The sequence below is a fragment of the Sapajus apella genome, unplaced genomic scaffold, assembly GCF_009761245.1.
Source record: "Sapajus apella isolate SASKATOON/1434 unplaced genomic scaffold, GSC_monkey_1.0 scaffold221, whole genome shotgun sequence".
Taxonomy (NCBI): Eukaryota; Metazoa; Chordata; class Mammalia; order Primates; family Cebidae; genus Sapajus; species Sapajus apella.
In genome coordinates, this window is record NW_022437161.1 from 271,509 (window position 1) to 284,189 (window position 12,681).

Here is a 12,681-nt window from a genome sequence, read left to right on the forward strand (position 1 = left end):
TTTGCTCCACCCCAGGGGCAAGGGCAAAGGGCCATGAGGGGATCATGAGGCTGCTCTCCACCTGGCATTGACCCTCAGCTGGATTCCACGGGAATTTGAGGCCGCTGGGCTTTTGAATTCACATAGGAATCTTCTCCAAAATCACTGCCTTCTTTCTCCAGAGGATCTGGGAATTATGAGAAATAAGTGGAACCAGCCTAGGACGGGAAAGACATCTTCATTGTGGAACATGAGGCTGAAGGTGAGTGGGAAGGTCAGTGGAATAGCACATATGACCCTGAGGCTCTGGGTGAAAAGCACGAGGTTGCGATTGAGTGTGTGTTTCCTGGAGCCACAGTCCCTTAGTCTCTGCACCGTCCAGGTGCTGAAATACTGTGTGTGTTCCTTCTCTGATCCTACGTTGACCCCACCGTCATAGCAGTCTTTTCCTTAAACCCATTTACACTCATTGTGGCGTTGTCAAGACAACTATTCAGACGCAATCAGAGCTCTGTTGCATAAAGGATGCAGGTTCATATGGAAAATTAGATTCATGTCTCCTTCCACCCCCACAGCCACACTCCCCACTCATTTCTGTATTAAACCATTCCAGTCAGAGCAGCCCACTATGTAAATTCATCCTGCATTCTAATCAGCACTGCCCAAAAAGCGAAGCGCAAGGAGGAAGTACAGCCCTAGGGCATAGGATCACAGAGTAACAGGGACAAGTATGTCCTTATGTCCAACCACCCACAACCTCTACACCTCCAGATCGCGCAGGCCACATCCACTGCATCTCAAGGAAGCACTTGTCCTTCTGAAAAGCTGCAATAAAATATGTGCAGCCAAAAGAATCATTTAAGCATTTACTTCCAATATTTAAAAGGGAAGCTGGAGGGCAGTCGACTGGCTAGGCACAGGTAGCTTTATTACTCCTCACATTTTTCTGTTCTACCACTGCCCCAGTCTCAGAATTTGAAGGTTTCCAGAGGGCCATAGCCCAAAGCAGAGGGTGAGCTGCACCCTAGAGAAATGCAGTAGTCAGGTTTCTTCAGAGGGACAAAGACAGGACCAACAAGATACATATAGAGAGAGAGGGAGAGAGAGAGAGAGAGAGAAAGCAGGGAGTTTATTAGGGAGAATTGGCTCACACAGTTACAGAGATGAAGTCCAATAATAGGCTCTCTGCAAACTGGGGAATAAGAAAAACCGGCAGCATAGCTCAGTCCAAGTCCAAACACTTCAAAACCAGGGTAACTAACACTGAAGTCCCCGGTCTGAGGCTACAGGCTTGAGATCTCCCAGGAGGCTGCTGGCACAAGTCCCGGAGTCCGAAAACCATGGATCCTGGAGACTGCTGTCTGAGGAAAGGAGGAAATGGTATCCTCACTCCCAAAGTTGGTGGGGAGAGAGAGAGAGATAGGACGTCTCCTTCTTCTGCTTGATTTGCTCTAACTGCACTAGCAGCTGATTGGATGCTAACCACCCACATTAAGGGGGCTCTTCCCTCCCAGTCCACTGATTCATGTCAATCGCCTCTGGATACACCCTCACAGGCACATTCAGAGACAATGTATCACCAGGCATTGAGGCATCCCTCAACCCAGTCAAGGTGACACTAATATTAACCATTTCAGGAACTTTGGGTGTGCTCCCACTTTAGCAAGAAGGAGAGGTGAGTTAACAGTGAGGCTGAAGCTTGGGGTAACACTCTCACCTCATGAAAGTGGTGAAACATGACAATAATCTCTAGAACAGTGGTCACTCATGACACACAAGGATGATACATGGGGAAAGGCTCATTCAGCAAAACTTGCTGAAACAGTAATTTTTCCATGGAGCCCACCACACCAACTGAGAACCCAGTAATTATCTGAGATTGCCTCATCCCACAAACAAGAGAACACAGACTCCTCCCACTGATCCTTCCTTGGGAGTGTCTGGACAATCAGGTTTACTATATGGGAAGCAGCAGCGACAGCACCAGGTCATGTAGGTCACAATTCCAGGAAGACGTGATGAGCTAGTAGTTCCAGAAAGGAATCCCTGGCAATCACCAGTTGGGCTTCTTGCCATGCAGACTACAATGTAGTGAGCAGTCCAGGCTTTTATATATGGTGCCTTTGCCACCCTTAGTCTGCATAAAGGGCTTTGATCAAAAGTTGATGCATTGCTGGCATGTACCATGTCTGTGTCCATTTCTCTGACCTTATCCCCATCTTTGTAACTCTAGTATTTCCTTTGGCTGGCCCTCCCAGCCTTGTCTGGAAATTTCAGACTCAACGCTATGTTTGAGTTTGCTGAACAGAACAGAAACAATAACAGCCCAAACTGAAGAGAGGATATTGAAAATTCTTCCAATTCATTCTGTTGCGCTAAAGCGTATATTGTTTTTCAAACATTTAGCAGCCTCTCTCATGATTTGTAGAATAAAACATATAAGAAACAAGCATATGGATATCAGGAGATTTTTATCATGCAATATAAAGGAGTGTATTACACACATATATGTTAATATATATACACAAGCGTGTGTCTGTCAAGAAATAGAACTTTACAGCCTCCAGGGGCTTTGTGAGGTCTCTTCACACTGGCTGCTCCTTCTAAGTCTGTCTTCATTTTTATTTTAACCATATTATAAAATATGTATCGGCAATGTAACATATAAATTATATGCACGCTTATAACAGTAACTATAGGGCACACAGTTGTGTAAACACTACCTAGTTTAAAGAACAGAATACTTCCTGTAATTTACAAACCACTAGTATGTCCCTTCCTGAACACATCCCATTTAATCAAATCTAAATGTACTCCTTCCTGACTTTTGTAAAACTCTCTACCTTGCTTTCATTGATACCTTTTACCATCTTAATTTGTTCCCCTGAACACCATAGTTTTGTCTGTTCTTAAACTTTTGAATATGCAATTATACTGTTTACTTCTTTTGATTTGAAACTTTTGCTCACTCAAATGAGGGTCATTTATCTTGATGCGAATAGCCATAATTTCTTTATTTTTTATTGCTGTATATATTTCATTCTATGAACATTCCAGAATATACTAACCACTTCTTATAATGAGGAATATTTGTATTGTTTCCAGCATCAGAGTATTTTGAAGCAATGCTGTGAACATAGCAAAAACCCTTCATATTAAAGGATCTCCATAGATATTTGAGACTTTAATTCTCAGTGTCTAATGTTTTAAATGACACTTAGCTTTTCTACTTTTTAAATTTTCCTATACATGTATAAGCAAAAGTAAGAGAGTCTTAACATTTTGACAAAAATATTGAAAGGTCACAGAACGAGCATAACTTTCCCTGTGGTTATTGAGATCGCGTGGTATGGTTTCAATTTGCATGGTCATTTGCATGGTCCTCCACTAGGTGGAAAGCGAGGACTGCCTGTACTAGTAAAACTCTTCCTACCTTTTCTTAATCTTTGAAATTCTTTGCCTACTGCATCACTGTATCATAGAATCACCTTGTCAACTGCCACACAAAAATGATTGCTTGCTTGGGATTTCGTTTGTGGTCACATCTAATATTTAAAATTATTCAGGGAGAACTGACGCTATTACAACGTTAAGTTTCACAGTCAGTGAACGTAGTATATCTCTCTATGAATTGAAGTTATCATGTATTAGAATCTGTATTAGTTTGCACAGGCTGCTGTAAGAAAGTACCACACCCTGGGTGGCTTAGACAACAGAAATGTATCCTTTTGCAGTTCTGGAAGCTACATGTTCAAGATCAAGGTGTCAGCAGGGTGGGTTCCTCCTGAAGGCTGTGAGGGAGAATCTGTCCCATGCGTCTCTCCTAGCTTCTGGTGGTTCCCTGCCTTGTGGCAGCTTAACTCCATTCTTCATGTGCCATTCTCCCTGTGTGTATGCCTGCCTGTGTCCAAATGTCCCCTTTGGATAACAACACTAGTCCTTGGACTTAGGAGCCCACCCGGGTCTAGTATTACCCAAAGTCATGTGCATATTTCCAGGTGTTTGCTACAGCAGCACCCACTTCTCAGTACCAGAATGCATTCATTTGCTATGGCTGCCGGAACAAAGTACCACGACCGGTTGTCTTAAACAACCCAAGTATATTGTCTCACAGTTCTGGGGGCTAAACGTCCAAAATCAAGGTGTCAGCAGACTTGGTTCTTTCTAAGGGCCATGAGGGAAGAATCTGTTTGAGACCTCTCTCCTTGGCTTGTAGATGGCTGTCTTCTTCGCATGTCTCTTCTTGGGGCCTTTCCTCTATGTGTCTCTGTCTCTGTGTCCAAATTTCACCTTTTTATGAGGACACTGGTCGTACTGGAGCAGGGCCTGTCTTAATGACCTCATCTTGCTAATTACACCTGCAATGACTCCATCTCCAAATAAGGCCACATTCTGAGGTACTATGTATTACAACTTTAACATACTAATGGTGGTGGGGAGGGCCACAATCCGACTTACAACAGGAGTATCTCTTAAAATAAAAAACTCTTAAAAAAATACCTTATAGGATTTTTTTTTCCAATTTAGGCCTTTACTGTGTAAGATTTACCCTATATGATTTATCCATTATCAATTTATTGCTTCTCCACTTGGACTGCATCCTTCCATATATGCTGTTAGATAAACAACATGATTCCATTAAGCATTTCTCCTTTCTTTTTTTTCCCCCCCATTTATTTATTTTATTGCATTTTAGGTTTTGGGGTACATATGAAGAACATGCAAGATTGTTGCATAGGTACACACGTGGCAGTGTGATTTGCTGCCTTCCTCCCCATCACCTACATCTGGCATCTCTCCCCTTGCTATCGCTCCCCAGCTCCCCACCCCCTACCGTCCCTCCCCTATTTCCCCCCAACAGACCCCAGTGTGTAGTGCTCCCCTCCCTGTGTCCACGTGTTCTCATTGTTCAACACCCGCCTATGAGTGAGAACATGCGGTGTTTGATCTTCTGCTCTTCTGTCAGTTTGCTGAGAATGATGGTTTCTAGGTTCATCCATGTCCCTACAAAGGACCCAAACTCATCGTTTTTGATGGCTGCATAATATTCCATGGTGTATATGTGCCACATTTTCCCTGTCCAGTCTATCATCGATGGGCATTTGGGTTGGTTCCAGGTCTTTGCTATTGTAAACAGTGCTGCAATGAACATTCGTGTGCACATGTCCTTATAGTAGAACGATTTATAATCCTTTGGATATATACCCAGTAATGGGATTGCTGGGTCAAATGGAATTTCTATTTCTAGGTCCTTGGGGAATTGCCACACTGTCTTCCACAATGGCTGAACTAATTTACACTCACACCAGCAATGTGAAAGTGTTCCTATTTCTCCACATCCTCTCCAGCATCTGAGCTTTCTCAGTAGAGGCCGGTGGAGGAACACTGAAGGGGAAAGAGGCATTCCTTCCATTTCCAGCCGAGGCAGGGTGAGTGAGTGGTGTAGGTGAGGCCATCAGGTGGAGCTATGCCACAACCGCTGGCCTAGAACTCAGGGTCCATCTGTGACCATGCAGGGTCCATCTGGCAATGATCTGCCCACAGTTGTCTTAACACAGAAACCGGAGCCCCGGAGGCTTCCTACGCACAGGAGCAATAGCACAATGCCTCTCACCACTCCCACACCCCGAGGCCTCTCACCTGTGTCTGTGGGTGTGAAGGCCTCTCTCCTGGTCCAGAGCTCTGATTCCCTGTTCAAGCCCCAGTACATGGCACACTTGTGGCCTAGAGGATCCACACTGAGCTGTAAGACCTCTGCAAACCTTCTGCACATCCTGTGTGCAGTAAAGTGTACCTGCTGCCTGGAGGGATCCCACCCTCTCTGCCCACCCACCTATACCCAAGCCACCCAGTTGCTGATCATCACCTCACTACCAGCACCCCAGGAGGCTGCCTTCTACTTGTCCAGCAGAAGCCTGGACCAGCCTGGCTAACCAGACAACTTCTCTACCATCCAGTGGACTGAACTACAACTTATGCCATGAGGGATCCTTCCAAGTGTTTCCTTCCTTGCATATTTTCCCCTAGTCCTATGGCGTCATATCAAGGTTCCATAAATCTCATAGTTACTCTTGATCATAGTTAAATAATTATTTGTATTAAACTTACCCTGTTTAACCTGCTATGTAGTTTCTATCTTTTGATTAGACTCATGCTGATTTCCGATGATATTATTAGTGGTATATTTTAATTTACTCATTCTCTATCACTCTTTTGCCTATGCATTGGTTTGTAAATTTTAAGTCTTGTGTGTGTGTGTGTGTGTGTGTGTATGTATGTATGTGTATTCAGATACATATATCATCTAGTAGTGATACTTTTGTCTAACAATTTATGTGTAAGTTATTTTGGGGTTTCTAGTCCATAATCAAATCACCTATCAACAATGACAGATTTGCTTCTTCGTTTGTAATCCTTGCGTTTTTATTATTCTTGCCTTACTAAGTAAATTAAGATCTTCAATCGAATCATCAAGGGAAACTATTTCTCAGTCTCAAAAAGAAAGCTTCCACTATTTCAAAATTTAGTAGGATACTTATTATATAGTTATTATTTAAAGATATCCTTTATCCAGTTAAGAAACTTTTTCTCTTCATAGATAACTGAAAAGTTTTATTACGAATGCAGCTTGAGTTTATCGGACACTTTTTCACTACATGTACTGAAATAATTATATGATTTCCATGCTTTGGATTAATATATTGAAGGACACTAATTTATTTCTAAATGATAGACCACCCTGGTCTTGATATGTTATTTTGTTCATACATTGCTGAATTTAGTTTGCTAATATTTTCTTGAGGATTTTCCATCTATTTTCATGAGTGTGATTGATCTCTTATTGCCCTTTATTTTTGTGTCCATCATCACATTCACTATGAAAATTTTACTACATGATATAAATTGGAAAATGTTCTTTTTTCATATATTCCTTAGAAGACTTTGTATAGGATTATAATTTCTTATTTAATGTTTGATGAGCCTTGAGTATTTCATTTTTGGTTTTAATTCTTTGGGGAAATTTTTTTACATGACCCATTTCTTTCTTTTAATGACTATCGCTCTATTCTTGATTTTCATGTTGTCTTGAGCCAAGTTGGTTATATTTCCAAGCATTTGTTAATTTATTTAAACTTTCAAAAATATTGCCATAATGTATTACATATTTTGTCATCATCTTTATCAGTGAGACACATTATGCATATACAAAATGTGAATAATATATAATTATGCATATAAAATATGCATATACCGTCCTATATTTCAAACAATGTGTGCTTTTTCTTTCAAATTTAGGTCCACGAGGAAGGAATGTTTTTATGATGGGAGGGAGAGGTCCAGTTTTTTCAAGAATAACTATGAAAAAGACAATTTCCCATGGTCTGCAGTGCTACAATTATTATCATTAATCAAGTGTTTCACATATAAATGAGTCTGACTTCACACCTTGTCCTTTCTCAAATGAGGCTTCATTTGCTTAGACATTGAATTTTACGTAAATTTGAGAACTGGTTTATCAATTTCCACACAGCAAAGAATAGAGAATTTGTTATGAGATTGTTTTTACTAATATAGATAAATTTTAGGAGACTAGGCATCTTTAAAATATAGAGCTATTTAATTGTAGCCTATTAACATGAACCATCTCTCCACTTATTTGTCCCATTTTTTACTCTCTATAACATTCAATTGTTTTCCAGTGAAATATGATTTTATTTTTATTAGTTATGCAAATGTTTTATTATTTTAAGTGGCAGAAGAAAGGTCTGAGGTCCAGAACCTGGTGGACAGTGGGGTGAGTAGAGGTGAGACAGCTGTGTGAGGGAGAGATTATTGGATAAAGAAATACTGGATCTGAGAATGGAAGGATAAAACCTGTGCAGATGGAGTGATGTCAGGCAGATGGCAGACTAGGTAGTCACCCCTTTGTATCCTCTCACAACAAAAATTTGGCACCCATCCATGTGTGATATTGTGCTGGCCTAGAGCCAGAACCTGAGCAACACTATTTTATAAAATGCAAAACTGTTTTTAAATAAGTTGAACTGGCTGCCCCATTCTCCTTACAATAACTACTGTCCTTGGCCTCTGTAAATAGAACTGCTAGTTTGTTCTTCAAAACTATGTAAAGCTGCTTACCTTTTCTTATCAGTAACTGCCAGAATTGCTAGCCTTTGCTTACCGGCAATTGCCAGACTAAGCAGCCCAAGCTAGTTCCATCCTGGCTCCTGTGGCTTGTAATAAGTAACTAAGGTCTGTGATTTCCACCTTAACCAGATAATGTGTAAACAAATGTTTATCTTGACTTCTGTAAACCACTTAAGTAACAAACGGAATGACAAAAGTCCCCTGGCCCTTGGAATGTCCGGAGACCCCCACCCTCATCTCTGCCCAGGAGGTAATTTACAGAATCCACTAGCCCTCGGAATGTCTGAAGACTTTTCATCCCCATCCCCGCCCCTCACCCCCACTCCCAAGGTGGTTTTTCGGGTATAAAAAATCATGGCACCCTCCTGTTGCCACCACAGGTTGGAGAGACGTGAGTCCTCTGTGGTCGCCGGCATAATAAATGACCCTGCAATCTGGCATACTTTTGTCTTGTGATAACTTTCTACGCTCCGGTCAAATACAGCACATGGACAAGTCTCTTTGTGGGAACCTTGGGATTCAGGTAGAAGGTGTGACTCCTCAGTGGAGTCCAAGACCTAGGAAGGTCATTTGGCAAGTGCAGACCTGCACCCAGGTGGAAGATCTCATGATTGTGATCCCAACTTCAGATCCAAAAACAATCTTTTTTCCCAAAGAGCTTGGCTACAGCCCCATGGGGCCTTGAGCCTGCTACCAAAACCATCTAACAAGGGGTCCAGAAGAAATCACACACAGTAGGGCCCTGGCAGACAAACCCATCTTCCCCCAACATCAATCTTGACAGTGGACCTGAAAGTTACCCTGTAGCTTAATTCTAGCCCTCCTCCAATGTGGTACCAGCTTAGTACGCTGTCACAGGGATCCAGAGAGACACTTTCCCACCTGTGCCACCAGTTTGGCTTGCCAGCCTCTGTCCCACAGCAGATTCTGAAGGGGTCCTGTGGGGCTCCAGCCCCTCTCTGCCACAGCCTGGGAGTTATCCTGTTCATGCTGAAAACTGCTGGGAAACTAGCCCATCTGTGCCACTGTGAAAAGCTTACAAGCCTTCACCCCACAGCAAAGCCTGAAGACCCTGAATCTCAGCTATAGCTCGCAATCCTAGCTGCATAGGGATCTGCTGGGAGTCTCACCCACTAGTGCCACTGGGTCAGGCTTGCCAGCATTGGTCCCATGGAAGACTCTAAAGTAGCCCTGAAGCTTGGTTCCAGCTCCTTCCAGCTATAGTTCCGAAGCACTTCTGTCCAACTGTAGTACGCCCAGAAGACATACTTGTCTGATTCTCTGTGGCAGGCTTGCCAACTTCTGTCTCACGGCAAATCCTCAAATTACCCTGGTTCTCACTCCCAGCATCTCTCATCTCTGGACTAAGAGCAGTTCTGCCCACCTGAGGACCCAAAGGGAGGCTTCTCCCACAGTGCCTCTGTAGGCAGATGGCCTGACCTTGGTCCCATTTTGTGGATCTTAAAATGGCCTTATTAATCGGGTCCAGCCTTTCTCATCTGCAGCCTGACAGCAAGCCTGCTCACCCAGGATATCACCAGGAGACACACCTATCCATGTTCATGAAGACAGGTCTATAATCTCAGTTTTGGCTGTGGATCCTGATACAACCTGTGTCTTAGTTTCAGCTCATCTTAGCCACGGATTAGGGCAGTATGGTTAGTCCAGGGAGCCATTCAGTGATCCAACAGAAACCTCCCAGAGACCTGGAGAAAGCCTCACCAGTCAACACATTTGGAAATGGGCCCAACATTTGCCAACCCTGAAGCCAACATTTATCCCAGCACCAGCTCCATAGATCAAAGTCTTAGAAACAGTTCAGTCCACTTAAGGGCCAAATAAAAGCCACACCCACTATAGCCCCTGGCAGGAGACCTACCAACTGCAATGTCCACTGTGAACCCAGCATTAGCCATGAGACTTGGATTCTACCCCACTCAATGCAATCCTGGAGGCAATTCCTTCAGCCCAGAGGCCTAATAGAAGAAGATTTTAACTTGCCAAAACCAGTCCGTAAAGATCAAAGGAGGATTTTGAGCCTTCAAATGTGCAGATACTAACACAAGGGCATACAGTAACAAAGAGTAAGGCAAAGTTGACGCCACCAAAGGAAATTTATGAAGTTCCAGTAAGCAACCGCAAATTAATAAATATATGCAAACTGTCTGAAAAATAACTCAAAATAATTATCCTAATGAGCCTCAATGAGATGTGTGAAAACACAGATAGACAACTAAATGGAATTAGGAAAACAATTCATGAACAAAATGAGAAGTGTAATAAAGAAATGAAAGCCATAAAAAGAATAAAATAAATTCTGGAGCTGAAGCACACAATGACAGGACTGAGAAATGCAATAGAGTTTCAGCAGCAGACTCAATCATACAGAAGAAAGAACTAGTGAACTTGTGAGATCAGAAACAAGTTATTTACTTGCAAGATACAGTAGTAGTATAGGCATTGGGTATACATTCCCATTTCAAAAGGGAGAAATTGGTCAAAAGAAAGAGGCAATAGGCCTCACACAAATCTGAAACCCAGCAGGACAGTCATTAAATCTTACAGCTTCAAAACAATCTCCCTTGACTCTATGTCCCACAACTAGGGCACACTGGTATCAGAGGTAGACTCCTGAGACCATGGGCAGCTCCACTCCTATAGCTTTGCAGGATGTAGCCTTCATGGCTGTTCTCACCAGTAGGAGTTGTGTGTCCAAACCCACATTTCCCCTTGGCACTACCTTCTGTGGGGGCCCTGCCTTTGCAGCAGGCTTCTACCTTGGCATCCAGGCTTTCTCATAATCCTCTGTAATCTAGGTGGGAGCTGCCAAGCTTCCTTCACTTTGGCACTCTGTTCACCTGCAGACTTAACACAACATGGAAGCCACCAAAGCTTTTGGTTTAATGTCCTCTGGAGCAGTAGCCTGAGGTGTACCTGCAGCCCTTTGAGCCACAACTCAATCCAGAGAGGCTGGGATGTGGGAAACAGTGTCCTGAGGCTAAGCAATTCAGCAGTTCCTTGTGCCTGGCCCCTGAAACCATTCTTTCTTCTAGGCCTCTGTACCTGTGATGGGAGGGGCTGTCTCAAAGATTTCTGAAGTGCCTTTGAGGCCTCTTTCCCATTGTCTTGGATATTAGAACTTGGGTCCCTTTTAGTCATGCTAATCTCTTTAGCAAGTGGTTGCTTCAATTCTTTCTCTATCACCCAGCCAGAATGCAAATTTTCCAAACTTTAACATTCTGTTTACCTTTTAAATATGAGTTCCAAGTTTAAGTCCATTCTCTGTTCCCACATCTGAGCATAGGCTGTTAAATGCAGCCAGGTCGGCTGGGTACGGTGGCACATGCCTGTAACCTCAACACTTTTGGAGACCAAGGCAGGTGGATCATGAGGTCAGGAGATTGAAATCATCCTGGCTAACACAGTGAAACCCCATCACTACTAAAAATACAAAAAATTAGCCAGGTGTTGTGGTGTGCACCTGTAGTCCCAGCTACTTGGGAAGCTGAGGCAGGAGAATCATTTTAACCCAGGAGGCAGAGATTGCAGTCAGCGAAGATTGTGCCACTGCATTCCAGCCTGAGCAACAGAGCAAGACTCCGTCTCAAAAAAAAAAAAAAAAAAAGAAAAAAAAAAAGCAGCCAGATCACATCTTGAAGTCTTTGCTGCTTAGAAATTTATTCTACCAGATATTCTTCATCACTCTGAAGTTCAAACTTCCACAAATTCCTACAGCATGGACACAGTGCAGCCAAGTTCTTTGCTAGGACATGACAGGGTGACCTTTGCTCCAGTTCCCAATACCTTCCTCATTTCCATCTGAGAGTTCATCAGCCTGGCCTTATGTCCATATTTCTATCAGCATTTTAGTCACAACCACTTAAGTCTCTAAGAAGTTCCAAACTTTCCCTCATCTTCTTGCCTTCTTCTGAGACCTTCAAACTCTTCCACCCTCTGCCTGTTACCCAACTCCAAAGCTGCTTCTGCATTTTCAGATATCAATGTCCCACTCCTGAGTTCCAATTTTCTCTTAGTCTTTTTTGCATTGCTATAAGGAAATACCTGAGACTGGGTAATTTATCAAAAAAATTGGTTTATCTTGGTTCATGGTTCTGGTGATAAAGAACCATGAACCAGTTATCTGATTCAAGATAAACTGGTTTATCTTGGTTCATGGTTCTTGGTTCAGGTGATACAGGAAACATGTTGCTGGCATCTGCTTCTAGTGAGGCTTTCAAGAAGCTTCCAATCATGGTGGAAGGTGAAGAAGGACATGTGCCATATGGCAATAGCAGGAGTGGGAAGTGTAGGTGCCACACTTTTAAACAATCAGATCTCATGGGAACCACCAGAGTGAGAACTCAGTCGTCATCGGGAGAATGGTGTTAAGCCATTTGTGAGGGATGTGCACCCATGATCAAAACACCTTCCACCAGGCCCCTCCTCCAACACTGGGGATGACATTTCAACATGAGATTTGGTGGGAACAAACATCCAAACCATATCTTGTGTGTGTGTGTGTGTGTGTGTGTGTGTGTGTGTGTGTGTGTGTGT